Raw genomic sequence first — 15,226 nt, 5'->3', positions numbered from 1 at the left:
TAGAGGATGAGCGCCTGGAACATCTATACGATCAAGGGTTTCAGTTTCAGGGTGAGAATGTTGTGCCTGAGCATGGAGTAGCAGCAACATTTGAATAGTTCACCCAATTTCATGAAGACATGCGTGATTGGGAAACTCATGTGCAGCTGCAGAATGATTTGGTTGAGCATATGTGGGCTCATGTTGGCAACCAATAGATGTATCTTCTTTTATTCATTTGCAAAACTATGTGAAACATTTTTATTTGTATCCGGCTTGTAAAACTATAATATTTTTATTCGGTAAAACTATATTATTTGACAATATGTTTGAATGCAAATCAATGTAAATATTGGGCAGCCAGCTGCTACGTCTTGAGCTTGCGTTGGTTTTCCCCGAAGAGGAAGGGATGATGCAGCAGAGTAGCGTAAGTATTTCCCTCAGTTTTTGAGAATCAAGGTATCAATCCAGTAGGATCCCACGCTCAAGTCCCTCGTACCTGCACAAAGCGATAGCTACTCGCAATCAACACGATTAGGGGTTGTCAATCCCTTCACGGTCACTTACGAGAGTGAGATTTGATAGATATAATATTTTTGGTATAAAGATGCAAAGTAAAAAGTAAAAGCAAAGTAAAAAAGCAAAGCAAGATTAAAGTGATGGAGATTGATATGATGAGGATAGACCCGGGGGCCATAGGTTTCACTAGTGGCTTCTCTCAAGAGCATAAGTATTCTACGGTGGGTGAACAAATTACTGTTGAGCAATTGACAGAATTGAGCATAGTTATGAGAATATCTAGGCATGATCATGTATATAGGCATCACGTCCGTGACAAGTAGATCGAAACGATTCTGCATCTACTACTATTACTCCACTCATCGACCGCTCTCCAGCATGCATCTAGAGTATTAAGTTAAAAACAGAGTAACGCCTTAATCAAGATGACATGATGTAGAGAGATAAATTCATGCAATATGAAATAAGCCCCATCTTGTTATCCTCGATGGCAACGATACAATACGTGCCTTGCTGCCCCTTCTGTCACTGGGTAAGGACACCGCAAGATCGAACCCAAAGCTAAGCACTTCTCCCATGGCAAGAACTACCAATCTAGTTGGCCAAACCAAACGGATAATTCGAAAAGACTTGCAAAGATAACCAATCATACATAAAAGAACTCAGAGAAGATTCAAATATTATTCATAGATAGACTTGATCATAAATCCACAATTCATCAGTCTCAACAAACACACCGCAAAAGGAATATTACATCGAATAGATCTCCACAAGAGAGGGGGAGAACTTTGTATTGAGATTCAAAGAGAGAGAAGAAGCCATCTAGCTACTAAGTATGGACCCGAAGGTCTGAGGTAAACTACTCACACTTCATCGGAGGGGCTAGGATGATGTAGAAGCCCTCCGTGCTGACGGCCCTCTTCCGGCGGAGCTCCGGAACAGGCCCCAAGATGGGATCTCGTGGATACAAAAAGTTGCGGCGGTGGAATTAGGTTTTTTGCTCCTGTTCTGATCGTTTGGGGGTACGTGTGTATATATAGGAGGAAGAAGTACGCCGGAGGAGCAACGAGGGGCCCACGAGGCAGGGGGCGCGCCCTGGGGGGGCGCCCCCACCCTCATGACCGCCTCTTTTGTTCCTTGGAGCAGGTTCCAAGTCTTCTGGATCACGCTCGGTGAGAAAATCATGTTCCCGAAGATTTTATTCCGTTTGGACTCCGTTTGATATTCCGTTTATCCGAAACACCGAAATAGGCAAAAACATCAATTCTGGGCTGGGCCTCCGGTTAATAGGTTAGTCTCAAAAATAATATAAAAGTGGAAAATAAAGCCCAATATAGTCCAAAACAGTAGATAATATAGTATGGAGCAATCAAAAATTATAGATACGTTGGAGAGGTATCAGGCATCCCCAAGCTTAATTCCTGCTCGTCCTCGAGTAGGTAAATGATAAAAAGAGAATTTTTGATGCGGAGTGCTACTTGGCATAATTTCAATGCAAATCTTCTTAATTGTGGTATGAATATTCAGATTAGAAAGATTCAAGACAAAAGTTTATATTGACACAAAAAAATACTTCAAGCATACTAATAAAGCAATTATGTCTTCTCAAAATAACATGGCCAAAGAAAGTTGTTCCTACAAAATCATATAGTCTGGCTATGCTCCATCTTCACCACACAAAGTATTCAAATCATGCACAACCCCGATGACAAGCCAAGCAATTGTTTCATACTCTAACTTTTTCAAAACTTTTTCAATCTTCACACAATACATGAGCATGAGCCATGGATATAGCACTATAGGTGGAATAGAATGATGATTATAGAGAAGACAAAAAAGGAGGGGAAGATAGTCTCACATCAACTAGGCGTATCAATGGGCTATGGAGATGCCCATCAATAGATATCAATGTGAGTGAGTAGGGATTGCCATGCAACGGATGCACTAGAGCTATAGATGTATGAAAGCTCAACAAAAGAAACTAGTGGGTGTGCATCCAACTTGCTTGCTCACGAAGACCTAGGGCAATTTGAGGAAGCCCATTATTGGAATATACAAGCCAAGTTCTATAATGTAAAATTCCCACTAGTATATGAAAGTGACAACATATGAGACTCTCTATATGAAGAACATGGTGCTACTTTGAAGCACAATATATGAGACTCGCTATATCACGGTGCTACTTTGAAGCACAAGTGTGGTAAAAGGATAGTAGCATTGCCCCTTTTTATTTTTTATATTTTTTTGGGCCTTCTTTTTTTTCTTTGGCCTTTCTCTTTTTTTATTGGGACAATGCTCTATTGAATGATGATCATCACACTTTTATTTATTTACAACTCAATGATTACAACTCGATTCTAAAACCAAGTATGACTATATATGGATGCCTCCGGCGGTGTACCGGGATATGCAATGAATCAAGAGTGACAAGTATGAAGAAATTATGAACGGTGGCTTTGCCACAAATACTATGTTAACTACATGATCATGCTAAGCAATATGACAATGATGAATGTGTCATGATGAACTAGATGGTGGAAAGTTGCATGACAATATATCTCGGAATGGCTATGGAAATGCCATAATAGGTAGGTATGGTAGCTGTTTTGAGGAAGGTATATGGTAGGTGTATGATACCGGCGAAAGGTGCGCGGTATTAGAGAGGCTAGCAAAGGTGGAAGGGTGAGAGTGCGTATAATCCATGGACTCAACATTAGTCATAAAGAACTCATATACTTATTGCAAAAATCTAGAAGTTATCAAAGCAAAGTATTACGCGCATGCTCCTAGGGGGATAGATTGGTAGGAAAAGACCATCGCTTGTCCCCAACTGCCACTCATAAGGAAGACAATCAATAAATAAATCATGCTCTGACTTCGTTACATAACGGTTCACTATACGTGCATGCTACGGGAATCACAAACCTTAACACAAGTATTCTTTAAATTCACAACTACTCAACTAGCATGACTTTAATATTATCACCTCCATATCTCAAAACAATTATCATGCTTCAATCTTTTCTTAGTATTCAACACACTCAAAAGAAAGTTTCACAAATCTTGAATACCAAGCATATTATTATTAAGCAAATTACCATGCTATTAAGAGACTCTCAAAATAATTTAAGTGAAGCATGAGAGATCAATAGTTTCTTTAAAACAAATCCACCACCGTGCTCTAAAAGATCTAAGTGAAGCACATAGAGCAAAATTATAACACTCAAAAGATATAAGTGAAGCACATAGAGCAAAACTACTTAGCTCAAAAGATATAAGTGAAGCACATAGAGCAAAATTATCTAGCTCAAAAGATATAAGTGAAGCACATAGAGTATTCTATCAAATTTTAATTCATGTATGGCTCTCTCAAAAGGTGTGTACAGTAAGGATGATTGTGGCATACTAAGACACAAAGACACAAATAATACAAGACGCTCCAAGCAAAACACATATCATGTTGGTGAATAAAAATATAGCTCCAAGTAAATTACCGATGGAAGTGGACGAAAGAGGGGATGCCTTCCGGGGCATCCCCAAGCTTTGAATTTTTGGTGTCCTTGGATTATCTTGGGGGTGCCATGGGCATCCCCAAGCTTAGGCTCTTGCCACTCCTTGTTCCATGATCCATCAAAAAAATTCACCCAAAACTAGAAAACTTCACAACACAAAACTCAAAATAGAAAACTCGTGAGCTCTGTTAGCGAAAGAAAACAAAAGACCACTTCAAGGTACTGTAATTAACTCATTCTTTATTTATATTGGTGTTAAAACTACTGTATTCCAACTTCTCTATGGATTATAAACTATTTTACTAGCCATAGATTCATCAAAATAAGCAAACAACACACAAAAACAGAATCTGTCAAAAACAGAACAGTCTGTAGTAATCTGTAGCTAGCGCAAGATCTGGAACCACAAAAATTCTAAAATAAATTGCTGGACGTGAGGAATTTATATATTAATCATCTTGATCAAAACCCACAATTCATCATCTCAACAAACACACCGCAAAAATAAGATTACATCGAATAGATCTCCACAAGAGAGGGGGAGAACTTTGTATTGAGATTCAAAGAGAGAGAAGAAGCCATCTAGCTACTAACTATGGACCCGAAGGTCTGAGGTAAACTACTCACACTTCATCGGAGGGGCTAGGATGATGTAGAAGCCCTCCGTGATGACGGCCCTCTTCCGGCGGAGCTCCGGAACATGCCCCAAGATGGATCTCGTGGATACAAAAGTTGCGGTGGAATTAGGTTTTTTGCTCCTCTTCTGATCGTTTGGGGGTACGTGTGTATATATAGGAGGAAGAAGTACGCCGGAGGAGCAACGAGGGGCCCACGAGGCAGGGGGCGCGCCCTAGGGGGGCGCCCCCACCCTCGTGACCGCCTCTTTTGTTCCTTGGAGCAGGGTCCAAGTCTCCTGGATCACGTTCGGTGAGAAAATCACGTTCCCGAAGATTTTATTCCGTTTGGACTCCGTTTGATATTCCGTTTATCCGACACTGAAATAGGCAAAAAACAACAATTCTGGGCTGGGCCTCCGGTTAATAGGTTAGTCCCAAAAATAATATAAAAGTGGAAAATAAAGCCCAATATAGTCCAAAACAGTAGATAATATAGCATGGAGCAATCAAAAATTATAGATACGTTGGAGACGTATCAGGCATCCCCAAGCTTAATTCTTGCTCGTCCTCGAGTAGGTAAATGATAAAAAGAGAATTTTTGATGCGGAGTGCTACTTGGCATAATTTCAATGCAAATCTTCTTAATTGTGTATGAATATTCAGATTAGAAAGATTCAAGACAAAAGTTTATATTGACATAAAAATAATAATACTTCAAGCATACTAACAAAGCAATTATGTCTTCTCAAAATAACATGGCCAAAGAAAGTTATCCCTACAAAATCATATAGTCTGGCTATGCTCCATCTTCACCACACAAAGTATTAAATCATGCACAACCCCGATGACAAGCCAAGCAATTGTTTCATACTCTAACTTTTTCAAAACTTTTTCAATCTTCACGCAATACATGAGCGTGAGCCATGGATATAGCACTATAGGTGGAATAGAATGGTGGTTGTGGAGAAGACAAAAGGAGGGGAAGATAGTCTCACATCAACTAGGCGTATCAACGGGCTATGGAGATGCCCATCAATAGATATCAATGTGAGTGAGTAGGGATTGCCATGCAACGGATGCACTAGAGCTATAAATGTATGAAAGCTCAACAAAAGAAACTAGTGGGTGTGCATCCAACTTGCTTGCTCACGAAGACCTAGGGCAATTTGAGGAAGCCCATCATTGGAATATACAAGCCAAGTTCTATAATGTAAAATTCCCACTAGTATATGAAAGTGACAACATATGAGACTCTCTATATGAAGAACATGGTGCTACTTTGAAGCACAATATATGAGACTCGCTATATCATGGTGCTACTTTGAAGCACAAGTGTGGTAAAAGGATAGTAGCATTGCCCCTTTTTATTTTTTATATTTTTTTGGGCCTTCTTTTTTTCTTTGGCCTTTCTCTTTTTTATTGGGACAATGCTCTATTGAATGATGATCATCACACTTTTATTTATTTACAACTCAATGATTACAACTCGATTCTAAAACAAAGTATGACTCTATATGGATGCCTCCGGCGGTGTACCGGGATATGCAATGAATCAAGAGTGACAAGTATGAAGAAATTATGAACGGTGGCTTTGCCACAAATACTATGTCAACTACATGATCATGCTAAGCAATATGACAATGATGAATGTGTCATGATGAACTAGATGGTGGAAAGTTGCATGGCAATATATCTCGGAATGGCTATGGAAATGCCATAATAGGTAGGTATGGTGCTGTTTTGAGGAAGGTATATGGTAGGTGTATGATACCGGCGAAAGGTGCGCGGTATTAGAGAGGCTAGCAGGTGGAAGGGTGAGAGTGCGTATAATCCATGGACTCAACATTAGTCATAAAAGAACTCATATACTTATTGCAAAAATCTAGAAGTTATCAAAGCAAAGTATTACGCGCATGCTCCTAGGGGGATAGATTGGTAGGAAAAGACCATCGCTCGTCCCCGACCGCCACTCATAAGGAAGACAATCAATAAATAAATCATGCTCCGACTTCATCACATAACGGTTCACCATACGTGCATGCTACGGGAATCACAAACCTAACACAAGTATTCTTTAAATTCACAACTACTCAACTAGCATGACTTTAATATTATCACCTCCATATCTCAAAACAATTATCATGCTTCAATCTTTTCTTTAGTATTCAACACACTCAAAAGAAAGTTTCACAAATCTTGAATACCAAGCATATTATTATTAAGCAAATTACCATGCTATTAAGAGACTCTCAAAATAATTTAAGTGAAGCATGAGAGATCAATAGTTTCTTTAAAACAAATCCACCACCGTGCTCTAAAAGATCTAAGTGAAGCACATAGAGCAAAATTATAACACTCAAAAGATATAAGTGAAGCACATAGAGCAAAACTACTTAGCTCAAAAGATATAAGTGAAGCACATAGAGCAAAATTATCTAGCTCAAAAGATATAAGTGAAGCACATAGAGTATTCTATCAAATTTTAATTCATGTATGGCTCTCTCAAAAGGTGTGTACAGTAAGGATGATTGTGGCATACTAAGACACAAAGACACAAATAATACAAGACGCTCCAAGCAAAACACATATCATGTTGGTGAATAAAAATATAGCTCCAAGTAAATTACCGATGGAAGTGGACGAAAGAGGGGATGCCTTCCGGGGCATCCCCAAGCTTTGAATTTTTGGTGTCCTTGGATTATCTTGGGGGTGCCATGGGCATCCCCAAGCTTAGGCTCTTGCCACTCCTTGTTCCATGATCCATCAAAAAAATTCACCCAAAACTAGAAAACTTCACAACACAAAACTCAAAATAGAAAACTCGTGAGCTCTGTTAGCGAAAGAAAACAAAAGACCACTTCAAGGTACTGTAATTAACTCATTCTTTATTTATATTGGTGTTAAAACTACTGTATTCCAACTTCTCTATGGATTATAAACTATTTTACTAGCCATAGATTCATCAAAATAAGCAAACAACACACAAAAACAGAATCTGTCAAAAACAGAACAGTCTGTAGTAATCTGTAGCTAGCGCAAGATCTGGAACCACAAAAATTCTAAAATAAATTGCTGGACGTGAGGAATTTATATATTAATCATCTTAAAAAAGAATTAACTAAATATCACTCTTTAAATAAAAATGACAGCAGTTTTCGTGAGCGCTAAAGTTTCTGTTTTTTACAGCAAGTTCAACAAGACTTTCCCCAAGTCTTCCCAACGATTCTACTTGGCACAAACACTAATTAAACACAAAAAACACAACCAAAACAAAGGATAATTCGAAGAGACTTGCAAAGATAACCAATCATACATAAAAGAATTCAGAGAAGATTCAAATATTATTCATAGATAGACTTGATCATAAACCCACAATTCATCGGTCTCAACAAACACACTGCAAAAAGAAGATTACATCGAATAGATCTCCACAAGAGAGGGGAAGAACTTTGTATTGAGATTCAAAGAGAGAGAAGAAGCCATCTAGCTACTAACTATGGACCCGAAGGTCTGAGGTAAACTACTCACACTTCATCGGAGGGGCTAGGATGATGTAGAAGTCCTCCGTGATGACGGCCCTCTTCCGGCGGAGCTCCGGAACAGGCCCCAAGATGGGATCTCGTGGATACAAAAAGTTGCGGCGGTGGAATTAGGTTTTTGGCTCCTGTTCTGATCGTTTGGGGGTACGTGTGTATATATAGGAGGAAGAAGTATGCCGGAGGAGCAACGAGGGCCCATGAGGCAGGGGGCGCGCCCTAGGGGGGGGGTCCAAGTCTCCTGGATCACGTTCGGTGAGAAAATCACGTTCCCGAAGATTTTATTCCGTTTGGACTCCGTTTGATATTCTGTTTATCCGAAATACCGAAATAGTAAAAAAACAGCAATTCTGGGCCGGGCCTCCGGTTAATAGGTTAGTCCCAAAAATAATATAAAAGTGGAAAATAAAGCCCAATATAGTCCAAACAGTTGATAATATAGCATGGAGCAATCAAAAATTATAGATACGTTGGAGACGTATCACCAGCCGGCCACGCCGGCACATATGGGTTGGCGCGTTGGGCGCGCTGCCGACCCAAATCTAAAAGAGGGCGGGCGCAGGACGGGCGGCCGATCCAAACGGATAAAAGCGGACGAAATCGCCGTCCGTTTGGGTCGGCCCGTTCGAGTTGCTCTCATATGCGACATCTTCGAGTTGTTTGGTTGCCTGCATGTGGACTTCCTGCATTAGGAGATCAACTTTGGCACGTTGTTTGGTTGCCTGCATTGTCTCGTCGCATACAACTACACGCTTTTTGGTTGCCCGCATGGGGTATGATTAAGAGCTAACACTTGTGTAAGTGCATCTAGTGCCACCCCTAGTTGGTTTTGGAGTATTGACGACAAACCTAGTTGAGGGACTAACGTGTTTGTGAGAATTGCAGGAAAACACAGGTAGAAGTCCCTCATTGATTCGGTTTTATTACCAGAGATGACCCCTAAAAATGTACGAAGACATTGAAGACAATGGTGGTTTATGAAGATATTCATATTGAAGACAATGACATGAGAAGACTCCCTATGAATCTTATGGAACTCGAAGACTTAGATCCTTCGTAGTTTTATTTCATTTATGTTGTGTCATAGGAATCACCGTACTGTTAAGTGGGGTCCAAGAGAACCAGTCAGAATGACTGAAGTGATGCCTAATTCAAATCCCATGTCTTCGAGCGAAGACTTTGAGAGAAAATCTTGTCCAGAGTCAGACAAGTCAGCTTTACTTGTAGCCCAAGTAAAGTTGCCGTGTGAGTTCAAAATTCGACCGTTGGTACACGTGTCAGTTCCTTAGTAACCCAGGGTCATTTCGGACAGATCAGGTCGGGTTGCCAAGTGGCTATAAATAGTCCACCCCCCACAACCATAAACGGTTGGCTGCTCAGATTTCAGTGCACGGCTTTTGTCGTTTAAGAGCAACCCACCTCGAAGCCTTTGAGAGAAAAATTCCTAGTGAGGAGAAAATCCCTAACCACCCAGAGCCAGAGTAAATTGGGCATCACTTAAGTCTTCGTGTCTGTGTGATCTGAAGACTTATTACACTTGAGGACTGTGCATCCTCCAGACGGTTAGGCGTCGCGTTCTGAGCATCCAAGAGAAATTGTGGATTGCCGGTGAACGAAGTCTGTGAAGGTTTGGGAGTCTACCTTGAAGACTTACCAGAGTGATTGGGCGAGGTCTGTGTGACCTTAGCTCAAGGAGAAAACGGTGAGGACTGGGTGTCTTGGACTAAGTGTCCTTGACTGGGTGTCCGGGACTGTGTGTCCTTCGGTTTAAATACCTAGCCGCTCCAACCAGACGTACAGTTGTCACAGCAACTGGAATTGGTCCAACAAATCATTGTCTTCGACATGTCACTGGTTTCATCTACACTTCCTTTTTACTTATAGTTATTCATTGTGAAGCCATGGCGTGCTTGCTTTATCTTTTGTCTTCACAACATGAATGTATGATCTGTTTGGCTTCATAACTTCTTCCTACCTGATCCTTATTACACTGAAGCTGTTTGTCATTGCGCTTTCACTCTATTGAATACATGACCATGGCTGGCCTAGTGTAATCTAACTTCCGCTGCATAGTAATAGGCATAATCTTCACTGTTTGTCTTCATAACTCTCACGTTTTGAAGACTTTCATAAAAATCGCCTATTCACCCCCCCCTAGTCGATATAACGCACTTTCAATTGGTATCAGAGCGAGGTGCTCCCTTGTTCTGTGTGATTCGGTTTAACCACCTGGAGTTTTAGCTATGTCGACTGCAGGGATAATCAAAGTCTCCGCTGCTTGCCCCGTCTTCGATGGAACTGAATATCCCTGCTGGAAGAATAAGATGCGCATGCATCTTGAAGCCATTGACGTCGACCTATGGTATGTCATCGAAAACGGCGTTCCCAAGGCTGGAGAAGGTGTCACTGCTGGTGATGTCAAGAAGTTCATTCAACTGGATTCTACTGCCAAGAATATCATCTGTGGTCATCTGACCAAAGGACAGTATGGCCGTGTGAGTGCCTTGAAGACATCAAAGCTAGTCTGGGACTGGCTCTCCAAGGTCAATGAAGGCATCTCAACCCAGAGAGATCAAAGAATCAGTGTTCTTCGCAACCTCTTCAACCGCTTCAAGCGAAATGACAATGAGAATGTCCAGCACACATTTGACCGGCTCACTGACATCACAAATGAGCTTCAAGCCCTCGGCGCCACTGAGATCACCAAACATGAAATCGTCAAGACGCTGCTGAGATCACTTGATAGTTCGTTTGACATCCTGGCCCTGATGATTCAAGAACGTCCTGATTTCAAGACACTCGATCCGTCTGACATACTTGAGAGGCTCAACACACATGAGTTTCAGCTTTCTGAGAAAAGAGATATCTACGGTCCAAACTATGGGCGAACTCGTGCCTTGAAGGCAAAAGCTGTCTCCTCATCTGAAGAAGAATTTGACTGCAGTTCTGATGATCCTGAAGACATTGGAAGAGAACTTGCAATGCTAGTGAAGAAGTTCCAAAAATTCACTAAGAAGAAAGGCTTCAGGAAATCTTCACGATCAAGCTCAAGGAATGATGAAGCTTCTGCTCATAACTACAAGAAGAAAACATGTCACAAGTGCAAGAAAACTGGACACTTCATCTCTGAGTGTCCACAGTGGGACAATGAGAACAGAAGGAAGAAGAAGAGCAAGGAATATGATTCTGACGACAAGAAGAAGAAGAAATTCTCAAAGTCTTCTTCCAAGTCTTCATCAAAGTCTTCATCACACAAGAAGAGCTCATCTGGCAAGGCACGTGCGTTTGTTGGAAAGGAGATGGATTCAGAGGAGGAGTCCGCATCTGAGGAGGCAGAGGTGGAGTCTGAGGAGGAGTCTGATTCTGGCATTGCGAGTCTGGCTACAGCATACGTCGCCAAGTCCATCTTCAACACTGAAGACAATGACTGCATCACCGACACCGACACAAATAACAAGAGCGACTCCACTCCTACCTACTGCTTCATGGCCCGCGGTGCCAAGGTAAACACACGCACTACTCACTATGAAACATCCAGTGACAATGACTCTGAATGTGATTCAAAACCTAGCTACAAAACGCTTGCTAAAATTGCAACTGAACAACAGAAAGCTATGGAACATATTCAAAAACTGTTAGACAGAAGCGATGATCTGTTGGGTGCTGAAATGACTCGATCTGAATCCTTAATTGAAGACATAAAAACCTTCACGTTAAGTATCAGGAACTTGAAGATCGTCATGATACTCTCTCAACAACTCATGAAAAGCTTGCCTATGATTATCTTCAAAGGAAGCAAGAACTTGAGAAATTGAGGGTGGCTCATGAAGACCTTCAAAAGGAAAACGAGTCACTTTGCTCCGAACAGATCAGTCCCGCTCAGGAAGGATTTGAACCACCATGTCTTAAATGCATTGAGCGCGATAATGCTAATTCTGTTGCTGAATGTTCCAATGCTACTGCTGTTCGAATATCTTCAAATGTTGATGTGGTAACTAACCCCTCTGCTGAGGATACCACTGCTATTGCTGATGAGAATGCTAGGTTGAAGACATTGCTTGAAACAGGGATGTACAAAAGTCTTCAAGGGCATCAGACATTATGTGATGTCCTCAAAAAGCAGATCCTGAATCGTAACCCTAGGAAAGAGGGTGTTGGATTTGTGAGGAAAATCAATGCAGATGGCTCTTACTGGAAACCTGAGCAGTACCCCAAAACTACATGGGTTGCTGCAAAGGAACTTTCAGCAGATCCATCCAATTTATCTGGCTTCACTTGTGCTAACCCTATTATCATTGATGAATCCTTTGATGCAAACTATAAACTGTTTAAGAATCAGAATGGTGAAGTGTTTGCCAGGTACATTGGTACTAACTGCAGGAATGGACCGCCTATGAAAAAGATCTGGTTCCGAAAAAGTGTCTGGAAAATCTTCCTGTGAATGTCTTCATGACACCTCACTTGAAGAAGACAAACCTCAGACCAAAGGCTTCATACGGTCCAAAGGCTTCATATGAACAGAGGACTCACCTGAGTCGCACTAACGCTAATGTTTTGCAGGGAAACCATACTCAGGCATACGAATATGAGAGCGGTTCTTCGAACCGTCATGTTCATATGACCAAAAATTATTCTGCTTATTCTTATGAGTATTATTGTCCACCTGCTAGACTGTTTGCTAAGGCTTCAAAGCCAAAATTCTCAGATGCTGCACTTAGACTTATTGCTTCTAAGCCACCCTTGAAGATGTGGGTGGTTAAGAAAGCTTAACTCTCTTTTGCAGGGAAAGGTCTCCAGCAGAAAAACAAAATCTTCTGATGCTATTGCTGGGGACCTTAAAAATCTTGTAGGGCGCAAGATAAAATGCCCAAATGGCATCATTATGTACTTCGTTCCTGAATCGCATGCTACTCTCCCTATTAGTCCTAATCTGGATTTAAGTTTTCATAATCCACTGGTTCGTCAAATGTTTATGCTTCACAATACCCTTCGTGAAGCCTATCCCCCTAACTGCACTGTAGGGTATGACACCAGTGACTTCAAAGTCTTCAGAATGGATTATTGACAGTGGGTGTACAAATCACATGACTGGCAAAAGAAGCCTTCTCATGGACTCAACTTTACGTCCATCCGACAAGAGCCACATTACATTTGCTGACACTGGTAAAAGTAAGGTATTGGGTCTAGGAAGAGTTGCAATCTCAAGGGATCAACACATGGATAAAGTCATGCTTATTGAATCCCCTGGCTTCAACTTAATGTCTGTCTCAATGCTTTGCGATTTGAATATGATTGTAATGTTTGGCAAATATCGCTGCCTGGTGCTTATGGAATCTGACAAATCTCTAGTGTTTGAAGGGTATCGGAAAGATGATTTGTACGTGGTAGATTTCTCAGCAGGACCACAACTTGCGGTATGTCTTCTTGCAAAAGCTTCAGAATGCTGGCTTTGGCATCGAAGGCTTGGGCATGTTGGCATGAGGAACCTCCACACCCTTGCAAAGAAGAAGCATGTCATAGGCATCGAAGGCGTCAAGTTCAAGAAAGATCATTTATGCGGTGCCTATGAAGCAGGAAAGATGACAAGGGCAAAACATCCTTCGAAGACAATCATGACTACTACACAACCCTTCGAACTGCTTCACATGGATCTTTTCGGTCCCACTCACTACTCAACTTTTACTACTTCTGCATGCCTCTATGGCTTCGTAATTGTTGATGATTATTCTAGATATACTTGGGTGCACATAATCCTTTACAAGACTGAAGTGCAGGATGTCTTCAGACGCTTCGCAAATCGAGCTATGAACAATTTTGGCGCCAAGATAAAGCACATCAGAAGTGACAATGGCACTGAATTCAAGAACACTGGCCTTGATACATATCTGGATACCTTGGGGATCACACATGAATTCTCAGCTCCATACACGCCACAGCAGAATGGCGTCGTCGAACGCAAGAACAGAACACTCATTGAGATGGCCAGAACAATGCTAGATGAATACAAGACTCCAAGAAAATTCTGGACTGAAGCCATTGATACTGCATGCAATACAATCAATCGTGTTTATCTTCACAAGCTTCTGAACAAGAAATCCTATGAACTCCTAACTGGCAAGAAGCCAAATGTCAGTTACTTCAGAGTATTTGGCGCAAAATGCTGGATCAAGGACCCACACCACACCTCAAAGTTTGCACCAAAAGCACATGAAGGCTTCATGCTTGGATATGGAAAGGATTCCGCACTCCTACAGAGTCTTCAATCTCTTCCACTACAAAGTGGTTGAAACAGTGGATGTGCGGTTTGATGAAACCAATGGATCACAAAGAGAGCAATTGCCAAATGTGCTAGATGAAGTTCCAGCTAATGAATCAATCAAGCTTATGGGAACTGGAGAGATTGTACCTTCTGAAGCTCATCCTGAAGAAGAACTTATCATCTCAGCACCTGATCCACATGAAGACAATGCTCAGCCTGAAGATATACCTTCAAATGACCACATAGATCAGCAAGAGCAAAGTCTTCGCCCTACACACCCTCGTGTTCCAAATGAAGTACAAATTGACAAAATACTTGACAGCATCAATGCACCTGGTCCACTCACTCGTTCAAGGGCAACTCAGCTAACAAACTTCTGTGGGCATTTCGCATTCGTCTCAATATCAGAACCCAAGAAAGTTGAAGAAGCCTTCATGGAACCTGAATGGATTCAAGCTATGCAAGAAGAGCTTCAACAGTTTGAGCTGAATAATGTATGGGAACTGGTTAAACGTCCTGATCCACGGAGGCACAACATAATAGGCACCAAATGGATATACCGCAACAAGCAAGATGAGCATGGTCAAGTTGTCAGAAACAAAGCTCGTCTCGTTGCTCAAGGATATACTCAAGTGGAGGGCATTGACTTCGATGAAACATTTGCTCCTGTGGCTAGGCTTGAAGCCATACGCATACTGCTGGCCTATGCAAATCATCATAACATACTTCTCTATCAGATGGATGTGAAAAGTGCCTTTCTCAATGGCAAAATTGAAGAAGAAGTGTATGTTGCACAACCACCTG

The sequence above is a fragment of the Triticum urartu genome, chromosome 6 (genome assembly GCF_003073215.2).
Source record: "Triticum urartu cultivar G1812 chromosome 6, Tu2.1, whole genome shotgun sequence".
Classification (NCBI taxonomy): domain Eukaryota; kingdom Viridiplantae; phylum Streptophyta; class Magnoliopsida; order Poales; family Poaceae; genus Triticum; species Triticum urartu.
Note: the sequence above shows the minus strand (reverse complement) of the source record.